This window comes from Drosophila serrata, unplaced genomic scaffold (assembly GCF_035046125.1).
Source record: "Drosophila serrata isolate PLE 108 unplaced genomic scaffold, ASM3504612v1 contig_293, whole genome shotgun sequence".
NCBI classification, from domain to species: Eukaryota; Metazoa; Arthropoda; class Insecta; order Diptera; family Drosophilidae; genus Drosophila; species Drosophila serrata.
This window is the reverse complement of record NW_028257191.1, coordinates 425630-449797: the sequence shown is the minus strand read 5'-3', so window position 1 is coordinate 449797 and position 24168 is coordinate 425630. Positions and strand designations below refer to the sequence as shown.

At 38.1% G+C, this 24168-nt stretch overlaps 2 long non-coding RNA genes across 3 annotated transcripts in view; both read left to right on the top strand.

Moving 5' to 3' along the window:
* The window catches only part of LOC110187613 (uncharacterized), a 157340-nt gene that overhangs the window by 107969 nt on the left and 25203 nt on the right, over positions 1-24168 (top strand). The gene's annotated exons all lie outside the window — the stretch shown is intronic.
* Positions 1403-3811, top strand: LOC147643071 (uncharacterized). The gene is made up of 2 exons (XR_015272593.1): positions 1403-1876; positions 1931-3811. It is a non-coding gene; the product is annotated as an uncharacterized LOC147643071 (long non-coding RNA).

The following is a 24168-nucleotide window of genomic DNA, read 5'->3' as shown; positions in this document are numbered from 1 at the left end:
CTTTGTTTACACTAAAGGACGTAGAAGGCAGCGTATCAATTGTTGCAGGAACAGGTAGCCCAGATGTAGACCAATGGATAGTGGAGTTAGAGGAATGCGCTTTGACAGTTGAGTGGAACCAGCTTCAAATATTCATTTACGCCAAGCAGTTTCTCAGTGGAGCCGCAAAATCATTCAGTCAGGTTAATATTCGCAACTGGGATTCTCTTAAGGCAGCATTGCGTGAGGAATTTGCCATCAAAATATCGTCTGCTGAGGTGCATCGTAAGCTAGGTCAACGGATGCAAAAGAAAGGAGAAACATTACAAGAATATTTGTATACTTTAATGGAAATTGCGAAGCCAGTCAAATTAGATGAAGAGAGTTTGATTGAGTACTTTGTGAAGGGAGTGCTGGATGCAAAGGCAAATAAGATAATGTTGTACCAGGCTAAAACGATAAAAGATCTAAAGGAGCAGATGGAAGTCTACAAGAAAGTTCGGGGCACGTACAAGGTATCGTACAAGAATGAAGAGCGTGCAATGGAGACAGACGGATCAAAAAGTTTGGATTCGAAACCGAGTTTTGTACGTAAATTCTTTAAGTGCGGGGATTCGTCCCACTTAAAGAAAGATTGCAAGAAAAGGGACAACTACAACTGTTTTCGTTGCGGACAGCCAGGTCATCGTGCTGCACAGTGCACGGTCGAGGTGAAACAGGAGAGTAACACCAATGCCGTTCACTTCGAGAGTGAAGCCTCGAAACCAAAGAGCGAGTTTACTGTTTCCGGCCTTGAACTAAAAGTTGTCAAGCATTCCGTCATCCAATTCAAAGGACTTGTCGACACAGGTGCAGATTTATGTTTACTGCGCAGGAATATCTTCCTTAAGCTGGGCAGCAAACTGGGAAAGAGAAATACTTGACAGGAATAGGCGAGAGTCAGTTGTTGACGTTTGGAAGCATAACTCTGCCAGTCGAAATAGACAACATACAAATGAATGTAGAATTCCACGTAGTACCGGAGGAAGACATGGGCTTCGAAGCTATATTGGGCAGAACTATTTTGGAGATAGTGGACATGAAAGTTACCAAAGAAGGCACTGAGTTTCTGCGTCGGAACGAATCTAGAAATGTTGACGAGGAGCAGAGCAACACGGATATAGAGTTTCTGCAGAAGTTTAGGGGCATGTGCGCAGAACAGGTGGCAGTTTCAGATCAGGTTGATTTATCCCATTTAAATAAATTTCAGAAGGCCGAAGTCAAGAGAGTTATTGAAGAATACGTACCCGAACGAAACGTAAATGCACCGGTGCAAATGAAAATAATTCTAAAGGACAAAATACCAGTTTTTCAGCATCCACGTCGTTGATGCACAGTTGATGACCAAGTTAAGGAGTAGCTTGCTGAGAAAATTATCCAACCGAGTACTTCTGAATATGCATCGCCAGTAGTTTTGGTATCGAATAAGAATGGAAAGAAACGTCTGTGTTGTGAATATCGAAAATTGAATGAAAAGATTAGTCGAGACAATTTTCCGATGGCTCTCATGGAGACCGTTTTAGACAAGCTACAAGGGTCCAAAATATTCACGACTTTGGATTTAACCAATGGGTTTTTCCACGTTCTAATTGAACCAGGTTCTGGGAAGAATACGTCATTTGTGACACAGTCAGGACAGTTTGAATTTTTATATGTTCCATTTGGCATATCTTCTTCATATTCACCGGCAGTTTTTACCAGATTCATCATGGCAGTTCTAAGGGACCTCATCGTCACCAAAATGGTTGTTGTGTATATGGACGACGTAATTATACCCAGCCAGGACATTGAAGAAGGATTTGTTAAGTTAAAGGAGGTCTTAGAAGTTGCTGCTAGAAACGTTTGCGTATCAACTGGAGTAAGTGCCAACTATTACATAGCAGAGTACAGTTTTTAGGATACATCATCCAAGGTGGAACCATCACTCCAGGTCCTGAGAAGATACAAGCCGTAAAAGATTTTCCCGATCCACGCGACAAGAAAGGTATTCAACGATTCCTAGGTCTGACTTCATATTTCAGAAAATTCATTGAGGGATACGCTACCATTGCCAGGCCTTAATCGGATTTGTTGAAAGGTGATTCCAAGTTTGAATTCGGGGAGAAACAACGATTGGCGTGTAAAAAGTTGAAGACTGCTCTCATCAGTGAACCAGTCCTCAAGCTATACAATCCAACTTTACAAACTGAGATCCATACAGATGCGTCCAAGTACGGTTTTGGAGCAGTCTTGCTGCAGAAGGATTCCGAAGACAGTTTATTTCATCCGGTTCAATATATGAGCCGAAAGACTTCACCATTTGAGGAGAAATATGACTCGTACGAGCTGGAGGTGTTAGCTATCATTGGAGCTCTAGTGAAGTGGCGTGTTTATGTGTTGAGCATAAATTTCACAATTGTTACGGACTGTAACGCGTTCAAGATGACCATGAACAAGAGGGAAGTTCCTCTTCGCGTAGCTCGTTGGGCTTTATACTTGCAGGATTTCAACTATAAGATTGAGCATCGTTCCGGTACGAAAATGAAACATGCGGATGCTCTGAGTCGAGTCTCGTGTTTCTTTTTATCAGACTGTATAACCCACCGTTTGAAAGAAGCCCAAACTAAGGATGAATGGACACAACCAGTTAGAAGTCTTGTACAAAGGGATACATACCAAGATTTCTACATGGAGAATGACGTTCTTTTAAAAGACCCGAATCGCGAACTAGTTTTTGTACCTTCGTCGATGGAAAATGAAATAATTCAAAAAGCGCACAATCAAGGACATTTCTCAGCCAGGAAGACACAAGAACTTATCGAAAAGTCGTATTTTATTTCCAAGTTAAAAGAAAAGACAGAGCGAAACGTCGGGAGTTGCATCAGATGCATAAGATTCACAGATTCATTCACAAGATCGTCGTACCAATGCTTGCAAAGTTGAGTTATGAAAGTCCTTTTGCATGGTATAAGCACGTTGGAAGAGTTCAGCAGATTATAAACAGCACCGAGCCAAGAAGTACCAGGATCACCCCTTTTAAGCTTTTGACAGGAGTTGAAATGCGATTGACCGACTGCAGCGAGCTGAAAGATTTGATGCAGGAGTCTGCAGTAAAAGAGTTGGATGAAGAAAGAGAGAAATATCGCCAAACAGCCAGAGAAAGTATCAAACAGTTGCAGGAAGAGAATAAGAAAGCGTTTGATTTGAAACGGAAACAAAAAAGAGTTTATAAAGTCAATGACCTAGTAGCGATTAAGAGGACCCAGTACGAAGTAGGGTTAAAGCTTAAGGGAAAGTTCTTGGGGCCATACAAAATAGTTGCTGTCAAAGATCATGGGCGATATGAAGTAAAGCGTATAGGAGACACAGAGGGTCCGTTCAAAACATCAACTGTTTCTGAATTGATGAAGCCATGGCCAGGTCCATTCGGGGCGAATGAACAGTCAGGAAGGGCGAATGAGGAGGGCCGAATGTGGGATTCGAAATAGGTGGGTTTCCTTCGCGGCGTACTAGAAGCGGGTTAAGCTATCTGGCAACCCATAATTAGTTTCGATATTTAGATAATAACCGATAGTTTTAAGACCTAATAAAAAAGCTAGAAGTAAGAGAGTAGTCGTTTGAGAGAGCTAATGAGAAGTTGAGAAAAGAAGATGCGGTGTGTGAAAAGCGAAAGAAAATGAACTTGTGAACCTAATCTAAGCACTTATGTTTAAACCAATCTTGTAAATAAATTATTGTATGTGAATTATTAAACTAAATTCCCCTACATATATGATATGTACATATTATGTTAAAGGAAGAGAGAGTGTAATAATTGATTTTAGAGTTTTTATTGAATAGTTTGGTTAGTTTCCTTGGAGCGACTAGATATGTCGCTTCAAAGTCTGAAACCCTTCTGGTTTTACAAAAATTGCTTAAGGCTACTCTTAGGCTAAACAGCGGGGCTGCGCAGCTCAGCTACCTTATGTATATATGCTTATGAGTAACTTATGCATTACATAAGTTGCAGAGAGAGAATGCGAAATGCACGCTCTTTGTTATGTACTTATGTGTGCGACGGCTAGCGGGTAAACGCGTGGTCAGCACTTCAAGTGCATAGCGCATAATTGCGATCATGTTACAAAGGCACTTAAACTTGAATATTTACTTGAACACTGCGACAAAGTGTCACAGTGTATACAAACATATAATTTATGTGTGCCTCTACACTCGTACTTAGATACAGTGGAGCTTCGATAAGTGCGCATAGTACATCTCCCTCCTTTTGAAAAATGACGTAACATATGTACATAGTGAAGTCATTTTTGTAAGTAATTTTTTTTTTATTTATTTTTTTTTTTTATGTATATATTCTTAATAATCAGAGTGTTCAAAGAAAATATATATTTTTTTTAAACAAAAATAGAACAGGTTATAAAAATTTTGTATTATTTTTTTTATCAAATGAAAGTATTCTTGTCAAGTATTATACCGTTTAAGTCTATTTTTATGCACTATTTGTTTTTTGTTCTTATTCCCTGATATGACTATATTATCTCTATCTTCTATTTGTTCTACTCTATAGGGTCCTGTATATTTAAAATCTAGTTTATGACCTACTTCATTTCTTAATAAAACTTTATCTCCTACGGATAATTTTATATCTCTAGTTTATAAGTCATATAATTCTTTATTTTTATTTTTATATTTCTAGCTCGTTTATGTGCTATTTCTAGTCTATATTTATTTTCCTTAGCATAATCTTCAACGTTGTATATAGTGTCTATATTATTTATTGTATTAAAGTATTTTGGTAAATTACTTGTTTTACCAAACACAAGTTCGTATGGGGCATAATTATGTGCCATAGAGGGGGTAGTGTTGAAACAGTACACAAAGTATTGGAGCCATACGTCCCAATCAGTTTTATCTGCTGATATATAGGATCGTATATATTCGTTAAATGTTCTGTGGCTTCTTTCTACTGTTCCAACTGTCTGATGATGATGTGCAGTTGATGTTATATTATTAATTTTTAAGTATTTGCACAAGTCATTAATTATTGAGTTTTTGTATTCTGTTCCCATGTCTGTGATAGTTAGTTAGTTATAGGGGTCTTATTATGTTTTGTTATCTTTGATTTTTGGCATTTTTGACATTTGCGTATGTACTCAGTAATATCTCGAGTCATACCTTTCCAATAATAATTTCTTTTGACCTTGGCCAAGGTTTTTGTAATGCCTGTATGACCTCCTTGTATTGGATCATCATGTAATGTAGACAATAGTGCTTCTTTTTCTTTATTATTTGTTATTGTGGTCACCGGGTTGAGTAGCGCTACTCTCAATGTTTTCAATATCTTATTGCCCATATTTTTAAATTCATCAATTGAAACATGTTCAAAGATGTTTTCCCAAGGTGCCAGTTTAAGTTCGCTGATTGAATACATACCGGCTTGCAGTTCAAGCCTTTGGAAGAATTGACCTAAGTCGAAGGTTCCATTGATACATATATCGTTAACTTCATATCTTGCTATAATCCTTTTCCCATGTTTAAATAAACATTCAGAATAGCTCATATGCAAGGTCACTACTTTGCGTACTTCGTCATTAGTAATGACTTCGTATACATTGGGCTTTGAAGCTTTATCTGTAGATTGCTTAGGCGTATCTACTTTAATGTTTTCTCCTGCGCAGGATTTTTGTCTACTTTGGTGCCTGGTAGTGACTTTCAGGACTTTATTTTGTATATCTTTTAATTCGTCAATTGTTATGCGTGATAACGCATCTGCTACATGATTGTCTTTTCCCTTTAAATACTCTACTGTGAAGTCGTATTCTTCTAATTCTAGACGCATACGTGTTAATTTGGAACTTGGATTTACCATTGAAAATAAATATGTCAAGGGTCTGTGGTCTGTTTTAACTACGAAATGTTTGCCATATATATATGGTCGAAAATGTTGTATTGCCCAGTGGATCGCAGCTAACTCTTGCTCTGTGGTACTCTTGTTACTTTCACCTTAGGTAAATGTTCTTGATGCATATGCAATTGGAAGTTGGAGTCCATTATGGTTTTGAGTTAAAACAGCTCCACACGCTTGTTTGCTAGCATCGGTAATTATGCAAAATTCTTTGGTGAAGTCTGGGTATTGTAACAGAGTTGGTTCACATAATTTTGTTTTTAGATATTGGAATGCGTTTTGGCATTCCCTCGTCCATTGGAAAGGAACGTTCTTTTTATATAAACTAGTTATGTGCCGTGAATAGTCGGCGAAGTTTTTTATAAAGCGTCGATAGTAATTGCAAAATGCAACAAAACGCCTTGCACTATCCGCGTCATGTGGGACTGGATACTTTTTTATAACGTCATATTTTTTGTCATCGGGAAGAATTCCTTTGTCTGTGCATTTGTGACCAAGGAATGTAACTTCATGCATGAAAAATTTGCACTTTTGCGGATGCAATTTTAGATTGTTTTTTCTGCATAGTTCGAACACATTGGTTAAATTTTTAATCATGTGTTTCTCTGAACATCCAATAACAATTAAATCATCCATATAGAGGAAGGCTTGAGTGGGTTCTAGCCCTGAGAATGCTATGGTCATCATTCTCTGGAATGAATTGGGTGCTATCTTTAGTCCAAAGGGTAGTCGCGTAAAGCGATATGAACCATTGTTTATTCAAAATGACGTTATGTTTCTTGAACTTTCCTCAAGTTCAATCTGATGGAAACCTGACATTAAGTCAAGGCATGCAAAATATTTAGCTCTACCTAGTTGATCCAGAATGTCATCAATTCTAGGTAGCGGAAATTTGTCGGACAGTAGTTTTTTATTTATTTGGCGATAGTCAATTACTAATCTCCATTTTTTCTCATCTGAACCTGGGAGCGATTTTTTGGGTACTAATAAGAGTGGGCTATTGTATTCAGACACAGACGGTTCAACAATATTGTTATCTATTAATTTGCCAACCTGTTTCTGTATTTCCTCAACATGACTATGTGGGCATCTGTAATTTTTAATATACACTGGTTCATTATCCTTAAGTCTCAATGTTTGTTTATAAAAGTTATTTGTCGTGACTGCTTCGGTTTCAAGTCCGAATACGTCACTATATTTTGAACATAATTCAGTTAATTGTGGCTTGAATTGTATTGGAAAATTTTTCTGTAATTGGGCTATGACTTCTTGTTTTCTGGTATTTGGGTTTATTTTTATTATTTCATAATTCGAGAGTTTTTCATACTTTAGATTATTTACGTTAACTAGTTGGTTGGTGCTATTTGTATTTAGCAAACGGACAAATGTGTTTTTGGATGTAGAAATTGTGTTGGCAGTGTATATGTCTGGTGCAATTTCTTGGTTGGGAATTAAAACAGAGTCCTCTGTTGTATTTAATTCTAACTGTCGAACAACTTCAGACCTTGCTGGTAATAATATTGAATTATTAACCGGACTAAACTCGATCGGGATATTGATTGGATATTTGAGGTTATTTGGCCTTAGTATGAAAGAATTGTTAGAGGGTTTGCAATCAATTTTGCAATTGAATTTTTGTATGAAGTCAAGTCCTATTATTCCATCACACGGTATTGCAAAATCTGCTGAAACTAAATGAAATTTATATGGAATAATGTACTTATCGGACTGTAGTTCAATCTGAGTAAGGCCATTGGACATGATTACTCCATGTCCAATGCCTTGAATATTTATTATGTTCTCTTTTTGGACATTATTAAAAAAATCTGAGTTTTCTTTTATCAGTGAAATATCTGCTCCTGTATCGAGCAAGAATATTAGATTTTTATTGGTGCTTACATTTTTAAGTGTTACAAACATGTTGAGACTAAAGTTTATGGTGTGTATTTTATAATCTAATTTTGAGTATTTAAGGGAGCTTGGGAGTTTCCCGAAGTGTTGTGGGTAACTCTGACATTTGAATTGCTAGTGTTGGTACGTGGTCGGTAATTATTATTATTTCCCCGTCCAAAATTTCCACGTCCCCTGCTATTTCCATTACTTCTATTTGTAGCATTGTAGTTGTTGTTGTAGTTACCTCCGTAATTATTGTTGAATCTTGGGTTCCCTCTACCTCGGAAATTCGTTCTGTACGTATTTCCGCGATAGTGGTTTCTTTTTGCATAAAATACGGTATTTACGCTTCCAGTTAATCTGGTGCAAGTCCGTATGTATGCACCTATGGCATCATCCATGGTGATGAATGATCCTGACTCTAGGGTTGCTTTTATACTTTCGTATTCGGCTTTTTCGATCAGAACTTCTATAGCATCGTTTGTGCTTACTTTGTCTGCATGAGCCGCTGGCATACCTTCATCCAATATATGCCGATTCTAATTGTTTCCTCAAACTATCTAACTCAGTGGTGAATTGTGTAGATGTCTTACCTTTTTGTTGAATTGTTTTCAACTTGGCTTTGACATTGCTTGATTTTTCACCCACTATTGTCGATTTTAATTTCTCGATTATAGCTCTTATCGACATCTCATCTTCTACTCTATTTGCGGTTGTTCCTAATATTTTGGATTTAATAACTCGCAATGCAATTTCCTCATTTTCACCTTTTGTTAAGTCGACTATTTCCAGGGCATTGATGAAACTTTTAAGGTTATCCCTCTTTCCATCAAAGCTTGGTACTGTCGACGAGACGTATTTGACAAATTGCTGAGTAGTTGTTAATTCGTCCATGTTTAATGGTTCAGGTGACTCTGACTTTAAATATTCTGGTAATGTTATTACCGCAGGTATTGTTAGATAGTGTAGATTTTCTTCTTTAATTGCTTGTTCAGGGTCACTGATATCGGAGTCGCTTGCTACTTCTGTCTCCGTGTTTAATACTTCTTCGATTACTACAGGTGTGTTAAGTATCGAAGGTATTGTTATGTCAAGTAAAAACTTTGTCTTGACACTGGTTAAGTTAGTCTTTAACCTGTTTAGGAGTCTAGATACGTACGACCAGTGGTGAGAACTGAGTTTCTCTCTATTGTCGTGTATTAATGATCGTGCTTGGTTAAAGCATGCAACTAGTATTGTTGCGTGTCTGCTTATAGTCACGTCTGTAATTGTCTATTTTGCGATAAACATTTATATGATTTATCGAATTCAGTTTTTATATTAGTTAGCTCAATACTTATGTAGGGGAATTTAGTTTAATAATTCACATACAATAATTTATTTACAAGATTGGTTTAAACATAAGTGCTTAGATTAGGTTCACAAGTTCATTTTCTTTTCGTTTTCACACACAGCGTCTTCTTTTCACAACTTCTCACTAGCTCTCTCAAACGACGACTCTCTTACTTCTAGCTTTTATTATTAGGTCTTAAAACTATCGGTTATTATCTAAATATCGAAACTAATTATGGGTTGCCAGATAGCTTAACCCGCTTCTAGTACGCCGCGAAGGAAACCCGCCTATTTCGAATCCCACATTCGGCCCTCCTGACTGTTCATTCGCCCCGAATGGACCTGGCCATGGCTTCATGAATTCAGAAACGGTTGATGTTTTGAACGGACCCTCTGTGTCCCCTATACGCTCAACTTCATATCGCCCATGATCTTTGACAGCAACTATTTTGTATGGCCCTAAGAACTTTCCCTTAAGCTTTAACCCTACTCCGTACTGGGTCCTCTTAATCGCTACTAGGTCATTGACTTTATAAACTCTTTCCTGTTTCCGTTTCATATCAAACGCTTTCTTATTCTCTTCCTGCAACTGTTTGATACTTTCTCTGGCTGTTTGGCGATATTTCTCTCTTTCTCCATCCAACTCTTTTACTGCAAACTCCTGCATCAAATCTTTCAGCTCGCTGCAGTCGGTCAATCGCATTTCAACTCCTGTCAAAAGCTTAAAAGGCGTGATCCTGGTACTTCTTGGCTCGGTGCTGTTTATAATCTGCTGAACTCTTCCAACGTGCTTATACCATGCAAAAGGACTTTCATAACTCAACTTTGTAAGCATTGGTACGACGATCTTGTGAATCCTTTCGACTTGGCCATTTCCGCGCGGTACACCTGTCGCTATGAGCAAATGCTGTATATTGTTCGACTCGCAATACTCCTTGAATGCTTGAGATGTAAAAGCAGTGCCTCTGTCGGTCACTATGCGGCAAGGATTTCCAAAATGTACAGCTTGCTTCTCCAGACTGCTTACGACTTCATTCACATCCGTGCTACGAGTTGGGTAGAGCCAAACGTACTTCGAAAAGCCATCTACTACGACCAGAATATGATTGTAGCGCTTGGTCGTTGTCTCCATTGGTCCGACGTGATCAATGTGGTATGTTATGAAGGGTCGGTCACCTTTGTCAATTGAAGTAAGAAACCCTTCCTTTTTACCCGCTTTGGCGTTTACAATTATACATCTGATGCAACTCTCGACGTTTCGCTCTGTCTTTTCTTTTAACTTGGGGATATAATACGACTTTTCGATAAGTTCTTGTGTCTTCCTGGCTGAGAAATGTCCTTGATTGTGCGCTTTTTGAATTATTTCATTTTCCATCGACGAAGGTACAACAACTAGTTCGCGATTCGGGTCTTTTAAAAGAACGTCATTCTCCATGTAGAAATCTTGGTATGTATCCCTTTCTACAAGACTTCTAACTGCTTGTGTCCATTCATCCTTAGTTTGGGCTTCTTTCAAACGGTGGGTTATAGAGTCTGATAAAAAGAAACACGAGACTCGACTCAGAGCATCCGCATGTTTCATTTTCGTACCGGAACGATGCTCAATCTTGTAGTTAAAATCCTGCAAGTATAAAGCCCAACGAGCTACGCGAAGAGGAACTTCCCTCTTGTTCATGGTCATCTTGAACGCGTTACAGTCCGTAACAATTGTGAAATTTATGCCCAACACATAAACACGCCACTTCACTAGAGCTCCAATGATAGCTAACACCTCCAGCTCGTACGAGTCATATTTCTCCTCAAATGGTGAAGTCTTTCGGCTCATATATTGAACCGGATGAAATAAACTGTCTTCGGGATCCTTCTGCAGCAAGACTGCTCCAAAGCCGTACTTGGACGCATCTGTATGGATCTCAGTTTGTAAAGTTGGATTGTATAGCTTGAGGACTGGTTCACTGATGAGAGCAGTCTTCAACTTTTCAAACGCCAATCGTTGTTTTTCCCCGAATTCAAACTTGGCATCACCTTTCAACAAATCCGACAAAGGCCTGGCAATGGTAGCATATCCCTCAATGAATTTTCTGAAATATGAAGTCAGACCTAGGAATCGTTGAATACCTTTTTTATCGCGTGGATCGGGAAAATCTTTTACGGCTTGTATCTTCTCGGGACCTGGAGTGATATTTCCACCTTGGATGATGTATCCTAAAAACTGTACTCTGCTATGTAATAGTTGGCACTTACTCCAGTTGATCCGCAAACCATTTCTAGCAGCAACTTCTAGTACCTCCTTTAACTTAACAGGTCCTTCTTCAATGTCCTGGCTGGGTAAAATTACGTCGTCCATATACACAACAACCATTTTGGTGACGATGAGGTCCCTTAGAACTGCCATGATAAATCTGGTGAAAACTGCCGGTGAATTAGATATGCCAAATGGAACATATAAAAATTCAAACTGTCCTGACTGTGTCACAAATGACGTATACTTCCGAGAACCTGGTTCAATTGGAACGTGGAAAAACCCGTTGGTTAAATCCAAAATCGTGAATATTTTGAACCCTTGTAGCTTGTCTAAAACGGTCTCCATGTGAGCCATCGGAAAATTGTCTCGAATAATCTTTTCATTCAACTTTCGATAGTCACAACACAGACGTTTCTTTCCGTTCTTCTTCGATACCAAAACTACTGGCGATGCATATTCAGAAGTACTCGGTTGGATAATTTTCTCAGCAAGCCACTCCTTAACTTGGTCATCAACTGTTTTCTGATCACAGACTGGCAAACGACGTGGATGCTGAAAAACTGGTATTTCGTCCTTTAGAATTATTTTCATATGTACCGGCGCATTTACGTTTCGTTCGGGTACATATTCTTCAATAACTCTCTTGACTTCGACCTTCTGAAATTGATTTAAATGGGACAAATCAACCTGATCTGAAACTGCCACCTGTTCTGCGCACATGCCCCTAAACTCCTGCAGAAACTCTATATCCATTTTGCTCTGCTCCTCGTCAATATTTCTCGATTCGATCCGACGCAGAAACTCAGTGCCTTCTTTGGTAACTTTCATGTCCACTTGCTCCAAAATAGTTCTGCCCAATATAGCTTCGAAGCCCATGTCTTCCTCCGGTACTACGTGGAATTCTACATTCATTTGTATGTTGTCTATTTCGACTGGCAGAATTATACTTCCAAACGTCAACACCTGACTCTCGCCTATTCCTGTCAAGCATTTCTCTTTCCCAGTAAGAAGTTTGCTGCCCAGCTTAAGGAAGATATTCCTGCGCAGTAAACATAAATCTGCACCTGTGTCGACAAGTCCTTTGAATTGGACGACGGAATGCTTGACAACTTTTAGTTCAAGGCCGGAAACAGTAAACTCGCTCTTTGGTTTCGAGGCTTCACTCTCGAAGTGAACGGCATTGGTGTTACTCTCCTGTTTCACCTCGACCGTGCACTGTGCAGCACGATGACCTGGCTGTCCGCAACGAAAACAATTGTAGTTGTCCCTTTTCTTGCAATCTTTCTTTAAGTGGGACGAATCCCCGCACTTAAAGCATTTACGTACAAAACTCGGTTTCGAATCCAAACTTTTTGATCCTTCTGTCTCCGTTGCACGCTCTTCATTCTTGTACGATACCTTGTACGTGCCTCGAACTTTCTTGTAGACTTCCATCTGCTCCTTTAGATCTTTTATGGTTTTAGCCTGGTACAACATTATCTTATTTGCCTTTGCATCCGGCACTCCCTTCACAAAGTACTCAATCAAACTCTCTTCATCTAATTTGACTGGCTTCGCAATTTCCATTAAAGCATACAAATATTCTTGTAATGTTTCTCCTTTCTTTTGCATCCGTTGACCTAGCTTACGATGCACCTCAGCAGACGATATTTTGATGGCAAATTCCTCACGCAATGCTGCCTTAAGAGAATCCCAGTTGCGAATATTAACCTGACTACGAATGAATGACTTTGCGGCTCCACTGAGCAACTGCTTGGCGTAAATGAATATTTGAAGCTGGTTCCACTCAACTGTCAAAGCGCATTCCTCTAACTCCACTATCCATTGGTCTACATCTGGGCTACCTGTTCCTGCAAAAATTGATACGCTGCCTTCTACGTCCTTGAGTGTAAACAAAGAACGTCTTTCCTGCACGCTACGATCGAGAGCGGTAACTACAGATTCGACCTCATCAGAATCGTTATCTTCGTCATCCTGAATGCCAAAATGAGCAAGAAGCCTATCTTGTAAATCGCGCTTCCTACCGGTTGTGACTAAATGCAATTCTCCTAGCTTTGTGCGCAAATCGCTACGTCTCATTAACATTATTTCCTCGAGCTGCATTTTGAGAAATTTTGTTTACAATGGTTGATATTATCTTAATGGTAAAATCTGCTTGGACTGCTTGCCAGACAATTCCAATTGGTTTTCAGTTCCGGTTTACACCTATTTCGATGCACTGCTTATACCGCACTGCTTATCGTATATCGGTTACTATATATGTAGATCTGCTCTCCAGATTTCGTCACCTCGCCTCAGTTCTTCTAGGAAGATCCGCCTGCTCCAAACTGCTTGCTTACCCAGATCTCCTGGCCAACTGCCTCTCCACAAAGATTTGCTTGCCCACTGATGGAGGCTTCGTGCCCTCCAGATTGTAACCGTTGCTGCTTCTCCGCTTGTTCCGCCTGCTCCAGCCTGCTTGCTCCGTCTGCTCCAGCCTGCTCCAGATTTCGTCACCTCGCCTCAGCTCTTCCAGTCTCCGCCTCACGCTCCTGACTTGCTCCGCTCGCCTCTGCCTAACGCTGCTCCCAACGCCTTCCACAGATCAGCCTTTGCAAATTAGTTCACCGTGACCGGCCGGATCTCCGACTGCCGCTCTGACGATCTTTGACTCACTGCCTCCTGGACTGCAGTCGCTACTTCTACAAGCGTCTGTCTGCACGTTTTCCAGCTCGTCTCACATGCACTCACACATGCCAAGAATTGCTGCTCTTCGCCGTCGTTTTCTTAGGAATCTGCAACTGTACTCATGCCGTTTCCTCCAGCTTTTGGTATTTCACCACAATTCGCAATCTTTGTTCATATGTATTTGTGTGTGAAAACGCACTTCGCCAATCTCTAATTGTCTTGCACTTAATGTTTGGGTCAATCCCGGTTGAGCCCCCAAATTGTAGGGGAATTTAGTTTAATAATTCACATACAATAATTTATTTACAAGATTGGTTTAAACATAAGTGCTTAGATTAGGTTCACAAGTTCATTTTCTTTTCGTTTTCACACACAGCGTCTTCTTTTCACAACTTCTCACTAGCTCTCTCAAACGACGACTCTCTTACTTCTAGCTTTTATTATTAGGTCTTAAAACTATCGGTTATTATCTAAATATCGAAACTAATTATGGGTTGCCAGATAGCTTAACCCGCTTCTAGTACGCCGCGAAGGAAACCCGCCTATTTCGAATCCCACACTTATTTTATGCCATTCTATAGCATATTTGTCTTAGTTTGTATATATGTGTCATATTCATGTGTCTTACTTATGGCTTCAATTGTATTCATATTTGTATATTAAAATAAAAAATTTTTTTTTTTAAATTTTGTCAAGGTCATTAGCCTTGCTTATATATTTTTTTCTTAAGCACTTATTGTGCAGTTTATAAATTTTGAAGAATACATTTGCGCACATAGTGACAACGATGATTATTAAGAGTGTGGTTACTAAACTCATGTCTTTATTTTCAATCTCAACTTTATTAATGACGTTTGCAGTGGAGTCCACTGTTTTTGTGTCTATTAACCCCATGTCGGTTAATGAATTATTCCTATATATTATTCTGTATTGTCCTATTCTTTTGTCTGTATTTTCTTGTATGTCTCTTTGGGTATAATAATCTTTGCTAATACTATTACTGCGCATAGTTTATATTGAACATTTTAATTTTAGAATATTTCATATATATATATATTTTTTTTTTTGAACACTTGCAGCATCGACATTTGATTTAAAAGGGGTAAAGATCTTTTAACTTCACATAGAAGTGCATGCGTTAATCGCTTCTGACAAAATTTCTTAAACTAGTACATGTTCTTTACCTATAGCATGGCTTTACGGGCCATACAATTGATCATGCAGTCTCCTGGACATTTCTTAGTTGGCTTGGGCAGCTTGGTTTGGTGAGTAGGAGTTTTCTTTAGTAAATTTCTTATTTGCTTAATATTATCTGGTGAGTTAGAGCTTGGGGCGTTTTCTTTCTTGACTCTAAGGGTCTCAATGAGAAAGTCTAGCTCAGTTTGTAGCTTCTGAGCTGTAGACCATGCGGGCGGTGGTGTTTGTTTGTACATTAGCCACTTTAGTTTGGCTATTCTTTTATTTATTTTGTTATTAAAACCACCGCGTCGCTTGCCCATCTCTTAACTCTACTCACTCAGATATTTTTTTGTTTTGTTTATCTCCTCCAGTTTTTTGCTGCTGCCCAATCGTCCATGCAATTTGTATTATGGTTGTGTTTGTTGTTCCTCTTTAGTCCTGAGGTCCTCCAGGACCTCTCGTCACGGTCGCCATGTAATAATTGATTTTAGAGTTTTTATTGAATAGTTTGGTTAGTTTCCTTGGAGCGACTAGATATGTCGCTTCAAAGTCTGAAACCCTTCTGGTTTTACAAAAATTGCTTAAGGCTACTCTTAGGCTAAACAGCGGGGCTGCGCTGCAGCAGCTCAGCTACCTTATGTATATATGCTTATGAGTAACTTATGCATTACATATGTTGCAGAGAGAGAATGCGAAATGCACGCTCTTTGTTATGTACTTATGTGTGCGACGGCTAGCGGGTAAACGCGTGGTCAGCACTTCAAGTGCATAGCGCATAATTGCGATCATGTTACAAAGGCACTTAAACTTGAATATTTACTTGAACACTGCGACAAAGTGTCACAGTGTATACAAACATATAATTTATGTGTGCCTCTACACTCGTACTTAGATACAGTGGAGTTTCGATAAGTGCGCATAGTACAAGAGTCTTTTGGGCATATATATATATATTGCACGAGTTATGATCAGTAGGTTCCTTGTGAGGTGTCCCGGGGTAGCTTCCCGACCAGAAGTAAATGTTTCAAAAAAGTACTTGTTCGTTTCGACTTGCAAATCAGAATAAATTCTTTATTTTTTTTATCTCTTTGTTCAAAGCTAATCGTCTACGTACAATCTGCTGACCTAGCGGAATGAAAGTGAAACCGGACCGGAAGCATGTTGTTGTCCGTCTCGGTGCGGCCCAGTTGTTTTTGTTTATTTGGCAACAAAGGTGCCGGCCAGCTCTGCTACTCAAGTGGTTGCCGGAGGGGTTTCGGCGGGGGACCGCCGAGGGCCAATGCTGAGGGGGTAACTCCTCCCCCCTCAGACTGAACTATCGACCATAGTGGAGCAATGGTAGGTGTGAAGGTGGCAGTTGGAGCAATAGTTGGCGTGATGGTTGCAAGTGGTGTCTCTAGAGAGAAGGTGGTCGTCCTTTTTGAACAACCGGCCACAGCCAGCACCACTATCAGTAACATGGTTAACATTGTATACGTCGCTGTTGTGTGTATTGCTGTTCTAGTTTGTATTCTGTTGATCTGTAGCTTCGTTTCAATATCTTCCATCTTTAGCTCGTGTATTCCCAATTCTTGGGTAGTTCTATTCTTCTTAATAGCTTCGAATTGGGGTATCTCCAGTTTTAGCTTCGCCGTGCCAAGTCTCCACCGCCTCGTACTGGACGTTGTTTACCATGGTTCTGTATTCCTTAAATGCAATTTATGCCGATCCATTCACCATTCTGTCTTCTCCGCAGTCCATTTTCAATTTTACATTTTCTCTATTGAAAATTGCAATATATCCTTCTTCCGGCTCAAAAATCCTGGTTATGAGCCCTGCATCTATTGTTTCACAGTCCGCTTCCATTCCGCTGATCAGGTTTTGTAGACAATCTTCATTACAATTTTGTTGTTCTTACATATATATAAATTTCGAATTTTCTGACATTTGTTTTGGTAGTAGTATATTTCTTCGTTATTAATTACCACGTATTCCGGTGTTATTACAAATTCTGTCTTATTCATAGGTAGTGATATAAAGTGTAAAGAATACGTTTCTTTTTTAAAAATGGGTAATTTTATCGCAAATATTAAATCTGTCTTATTCATAATTGCTTTAAATTCTAGAAATTCGTACATACATATGTATGTTCTTCTGATGTTATCTGTACGCCCTGTTCTTCTAGTTTCTGTATGCACTTAGCTGTTTCTTGTTTGCCGAAAGTGAGTTTTGAAATTAATCCAACTTTAGCCAATAACAAACTTTCGGCTAAATTATTTATATTCAATTTGAGCATGTCTATTGTTACTGAAATTCTGTCGATGTACTCTAGCCTATAAATCCTATTATCTTTTTCTAAAAATGTTTTACATTCCATTTTTGTAATTATTTATAAATGCGGTTACCCTGCTTTGCTCGTCATTTATAAATTTTGTCAAATTCTTAAACATTATGACGAACTTACTGCCTGTTCTTTCCTGTGTGTACATGTCTTCGCTCAACCTTCTCTCTTCTTCTTGCATCTTTCTTAATTCTTCTTCTAATCTTTCTAGATCCTCTGCGTCTAAATTTCCTGTTATGGACTTGACAACTGACCCTTGGCCTTTTATTAACCCTCTCGCTTTTCTGCTCTTTGGGCATATGGCTTCTAGCCTTGCCTTTAGCATTTGTAATTTGTTCCTAAGTGTTTTCACTAGGTCCATCGTCTCTGTCTCCTCGACTATATCTTTGAGCGTTTGCTCCACTTCCTCTATTACTTTCTGATATTCTTGAAACCTTACTATATGTAAAAACATCTTGTGTGTTTGTATTATCCTTGCCGAGCCGAGATTTATCTGCGCCTACGGCTCGCCTCCCTCCAACGACCGGAACTCAATAGTCCTTTCCGCCGCCATGGTCCTTGACCACCTGTAATTATTATTTATTATGTTTGGCTAGTCTTCTGATTTTCTCCTTATGAATCTTCTGTGGTCTTGTTGATGTTAGTGTCAGACCATTGTCTTCCAACACCTTGTGTTTCGTAAATCGAGCGGTAAGCTTATCTCTCCTGTTCTCTTTCCTACATATCGGTTCTGTTCTACCTATGTTTGCCACTTCTATTCTTCTAGTCTTTTGCTGCTCTACCCTTTCGTTGATTTTTGGGTACAATTCTGCCTGGAACGCATTGATCTTTTGCAAATAATCGTGTTCGTTGTTAAAAGACACGTTATTTAAGAAGTTATGTGTTCTTCCCGTAAATAATTCTTGTGGTGTTAATTTAGTAGCTGAATGAAGAGCATTATTATTATAAACGCCTCATCCAGTACTTCCTCATGCCTGATTTCTAATCTATTTGTCCTTTTAGTTTCAATTATTAGCCTGTATATTTCTGTAATCGTGGAGTGCAGTCTTTCGACCGTGGCGTTACTCGACGACTGCTGAAATGACATTGTGTGCAGTTCTTGTTCGTACTGCCTACAAAAGTCTTTGAAGAGGTTCGACGAGAATTCTATCCCCTGATCACAAACTATCTTTTTGGGTACTCCAAATAAGGCCATACAACTTTTTATTGCCTTGACTATATTTACGCTCTTCTTTGCTCGGATGGTTACTCCCCAAGCGTACCTGGAAAATTTGTTTATTATGGTTAGTACATTTTTCTTGTTCACAAAATACAAGTCAATGTGTACTATTTCCATAGGTCTTTCTGGTGTTTCCGTGAGGTAATACTTAATCTTGTTTGGGTTCCTATAATATTTCTACATTTGGCAGCTATCACAATTATTTATTGTTTTTGTGATTGTCTGCTTCATGTGCAGGAAGACACCTTTCTTTTGTGGTGAGCTAAATTTTCCGCTATTCCCCGATGGTTACTCTTTTGTGGTATTCTTTAATGACCCGCTCCTGTTCACAACTTTTCGTTATATCTGGCAACAAAACCGTACATCTTATTGCCTTATACAACTTACTATAGGCAAAGTATTTGCAGTATACCTCTTGGATTGTTATCACCAAGTTATCCGGAATTAACAATGCTACCGTCCTCTTGGGCTTTAAGATTTCTTTTACATAGCCTATGGCCAATTGTTTCGTCATCGAAAGTATTCTCCGTCCAAATTATTCGTAACTTATTCCTGAATGGAATTTGTTTTACTACTCCCGCTATTCTCCCTTCCTGTATGACTACTTGGATATTATATTCGTTTAATGGTCTTTCTGATATGGGGAAACCTAATTGTAGGTCTTCCCCAGCGGAGTGAATTGTCTCTCCATTCGTTGCTAACTCCGAAGCGACTTTTACCATATTGAGCTCGGGTCGAATTATGCTCAATTCATCAGCCACTACATTTAAAGATCCTTTATTGTTCACAATCTCATAATCGTACTCCAACATTTGGAGTCTCCATCTTACGAGTTTGGAATCTGGTTCTATGACACTCATCAGCCAGGTTAATGGCCTATGATCAGTCACTATCTTGAACTTTGTGCCGTATACAAAGTGTCTGAAATGCTTTATCGCCCAAATAATGTCCAACATTTCATTATCTATAGTGACATAGTTTACCTCTGACCCTGACAAGGTTCTACTCGCATACGCTATTGGTCTTTCCGTTCCCCCATTTCCACGGCGCTAATCGCAAAGTTGCTTGCAGCCGTTGTAAGGATGAATGGTTTGTCGAGGGAATTGATAGGGGAATTGTAAAATTGAGTCGTTGCATAGTAAGGTTTTGCAAACCTCAAACGCTTCTTTATACTCTTGGTCTACTGGTATGGCTTTCTTGTCCTTTAACTGCCTTGTCATTGGCTTTGTTATAGCCGCGAAGTCTCGTATAAACTTTCTATAGTATCCCAACAGCCCCAGGAATGACTTGATCTGTTTCCAAGTCTTGGGAATCTCGAATCTTTTTATCGCTTCGATATAAATGTCGTCCATGTATATAAGGCAACATTTCCCCAGCAGTTCTCCGAAAATATTATTTATCAACCTTTGAAAGGTTGCGGGAGCATTATTCAAACCGAAAGGCATTCTCACGTATTCGAAATGTCCCCTTTCAGCGGAGAACGCTGTTTTCGGGATATCTTCCTCTTTTACCTCGATTTGGTGGTATCCACTCGCCAAATCTAAGGTGGAGAAATATTTGGCTCTTCCCAAACTACCCAATACATCATTGATTATCGTTCTAATTTGGTGTTTGACTGCATTATTAAAAGTCAACTTATCTTCTTCCTCGTGGAATACCTTCGGGCACTTCCTGCAAATTCTGTGGAGTTCTTTAAGCTCCTCGCTGTTTAAGTTTTCTGCTCTAATCCTGTGAAACGGTATGCTTTTACTTCCGTTAACTGCCCTCTCTGTTATTTAATTCGAAATGTTGTTCGGTTTTGAATTTTATAACACTTAACGGTTCTTCCAAAAATATATGTTATATGTTATTATATATGTATTATTATCTATATATGTTATTATATATGTATTATTATCTATATATGTTATTATATATGTATGGCCATACTAAGTGCTATTATGAAATAAAGAGTTTTAATCTATCCTTATGAACTGTCTGTTTTACTATTATGACATTGTTTCTATCTCCTATTTCTGTTACTTTATACGGACCGGTATATTTATAATCTAACTTATGACCTGTTTCATTTCTTAGTAAAACTTTATTTCCTACTGATATATCTATATTGTTTACTTTCTGATCATATAGTACTTTCGTTTTATTCTTATGATCTTCTATCATTACTCTAGCTCTTTTATAAGCTGCTTCCAATCTGTATTTACTCTCCTTAGCATAATCGTCTATATTATATATTGTTTCTATGCTATCTATGCTATTAAAGTGTTGCGGTAAATTACTTCGTTTACCGAATACTAATTCATATGGACAATAATTATGTGCCATAGAGGGTGTTGTGTTGAAACAAAAGACAAAGTATTGAAGCCATACGTCCCAATCAGTTTTATCAACCGATATATAAGATCGTATGTATTCATTAAATGTTCTATGACTTCGTTTTATTGTTCCAACGGTCTGATGGTGGTGTGCTGTTGATGTTATATTTTTAATATTTAAATATTTACACAAATTGTCTATAATTGAATTCTTGTATTCTGTTCCCATGTTCGTAATGAACGTCTTCATTGGACCGTACTTCAGAATAAAAGATTCAAATATTGCTTTAGCGACAGTGTTAGCATTTTTATTTGGTACTGGTATTGCAACTAAATATTTAGTTAAGTCACATATTAAAGTGACTGCATACTCGTTACCATTTTCTGATTTTGGTAGCGGACCAATAGTGTCCACTATCACTCTGTCGAAAGCATTTATTGGGGTATCTGTTATTGTTAGTGGGGCCTTACTATGTTTAGTTATTTTGACTTTCTGGCATTTCTGACATTTTCTTATGTACTCAGTGATATCACGAGTCATATTTTTCCAAAAGTAATGTCTTTTTATTTTTGCTATAGTTTTTGAAATGCCTGTATGACCTCCTTGTATGGGATCGTCATGAAAATTAGACAGAATGGCTTCTTTTTCTTTTTGTTTATCTATTAGGGTCACCGGGTTGAGTAGCGCTACTCTTAGTGTTTTCAATATTTTATTGCCCATTAATTTGAAATTATCTATTGAAATATATTCAAAGATATTTTCCCACGGTGCCACTTTGAGTTGGCTGATTTCATTTATACCGGCTTGCAGTTCAAGCCGTTGGAAAAATTGACCTAAGTCTAGAGTTCCATTGGTATATAAATCGCTAACATCGTATCTTGCAGTAATTTTTTTGCCATGTTTAAATGAACATAACATATTTTTTACGTGCAATGACTTCGTATACTTTGGGCCTAGAAGCTGTACTTAAAGATTGCGTTTGCAATTCTTTTTCTTTATTTTCCGCGCGGATTTTCTGTCTTTTTTGGTATCTTGTAGTGACTTTATTTATAGTTCCAGTTATATTTTGTAATTCTTTGATGGTTATTCTTGATAACGCATCAGCTACATAGTTGTCTTTTCCCTTTAAATATTCAACTGTGAAATCATATTCTTCTAATTCTAGCCTCATACGTGTCAGTTTAGAACTAGGATTGATCATGGAAAAAAGATATATTAAGGGTCTATGGTCTGTTTTTATAGTGAAATGTTTTCCATATATATATGGTCTAAAATGTAATATTGCCCAGTGTATTGCAGCTAATTCCTGCTCAGTAGTACACTTATTACTTTCTCCTTTAGTAAATGATCTAGAAGCATAAGCAATGGGAAGTTGGAGTCCATTATGGTTTTGAGTTAAAACCGCTCCACATGCTTGTTTGCTTGCATCCGAAATTATACAAAATTCTTTATTAAAGTCGGGGTATTGTAATAATGTTGGTTCCATTAGTTTTGTTTTTAAATATTCGAATGCGTTTTGGCATTCAACTGTCCATTCAAAGGGAAGATTCTTTTTACATAATCTAGTTATGTGCCGTGAATATTCGGCGAAGTTTTTGATGAATCTTCTATAATAGTTGCAAAAAGCTACAAAACGTCTAGCGCTATCCGCATTGTGCGGCACTGGATAATTCATGATGACGTCATATTTCTTTTCATCTGGAAGTATTCCTTTGTCTGTGCATTTATGACCTAGAAAAGTCACCTCATGCATGAAAAATGAACATTTTTCTGGATGTAACTTTAGATTGTATTTCCTGCATTTCTCAAAAACGTCTGTTAGGTTTTTAAGCATATGCTTTTCGGAACAACCTATAACTATTAAGTCATCCATAATTTATTTGACGATAGTCAATTACTAATCGCCATTTCTTTGAATGTGAACCGGGAGGTGATTTTTTTGGGACAAGTAATAATGGGCTATTATATTCAGATACAGAAGGTTCTACAATTCCGTCGGTGATCAATTTTCCGACTTGCTTTTGTATCTCGTTCACCTGACTGTGTGGGCTTCTATAATTTTTGACGTATACTGGTTCATCGTCTTTTAATCTCAGTTTTTGTTTGTAGAAATTATTTGTACTGATTGGTTCTGTTTCCAATCCGAATATATCATTGTATTTGGTGCATAAGCTTGAAAGTTGTGACTTGAATTGTGAAGGAAAGTTCTTTGATAATTGAGATAATACAGTCGTTTCTCTGTTTCCATTATTGGTTTTGACTACTTCGTAGTTCGAAAGTGATTCATATGCTAGGTTACTTGTACTGACTACTTGATCTTTATATGTAGTATTAAGTAGTCTTATGAATGCATTTTTTGTTGTTACAATGGTACTAGCTATGTAAATACCATGTTTAATTTCTTGATTTGGAATCAGTACACTCTCTTCTTTGGAATTTAATTGAATTTTTCTGATAACTTGGGATCTTGCTGGCAGAAGTATTGAGCTGTTGCCAGAACTGTATGTTATTGGAACATAAATTGGGAATTTAAGGTTATCAGGTCTTATTATAAGCCAATCTTCAGATGGCTTGAAGTCTAATTGGCAGTTGTATTTCTTTATGAAATCGATTCCTAATATGCCATCACATGGAATAGCAAAATGTAAATCCACGATATGAAAATCGTGTGGGATTATATATTTATTTGTCTGTATCTCAATAGAAGTTAACCCTTTTGATTTTGTAATCTCATTACTTATTCCTTTTATATCTATTATATGGTTAACGTTTATGTCATTGTAGACATCAGAAGTTTCTTTGAGTATTGATATGTCTGCACCTGTGTCTACTAGAAACACCAGTTCTTTCCCTGTTGTTACATTAATAAAATTGACAAATATATTCTGACTGAGATTGATCGCATGAACCGTTACATTCTCTACTGCTGGGTATTTAAAGGGACTTGAGAGTTTCCCGATGTATTTTGGGCTACTCTCACATTATTAATATTATTGCGGCCTCGATTTGAGTTACCACGTCCTCGATTGTTTCCTATATATCGACCTCTTCTATTATTATCGTTATAATTGGAACTATTGAAGTTGTTGTAGTTATTA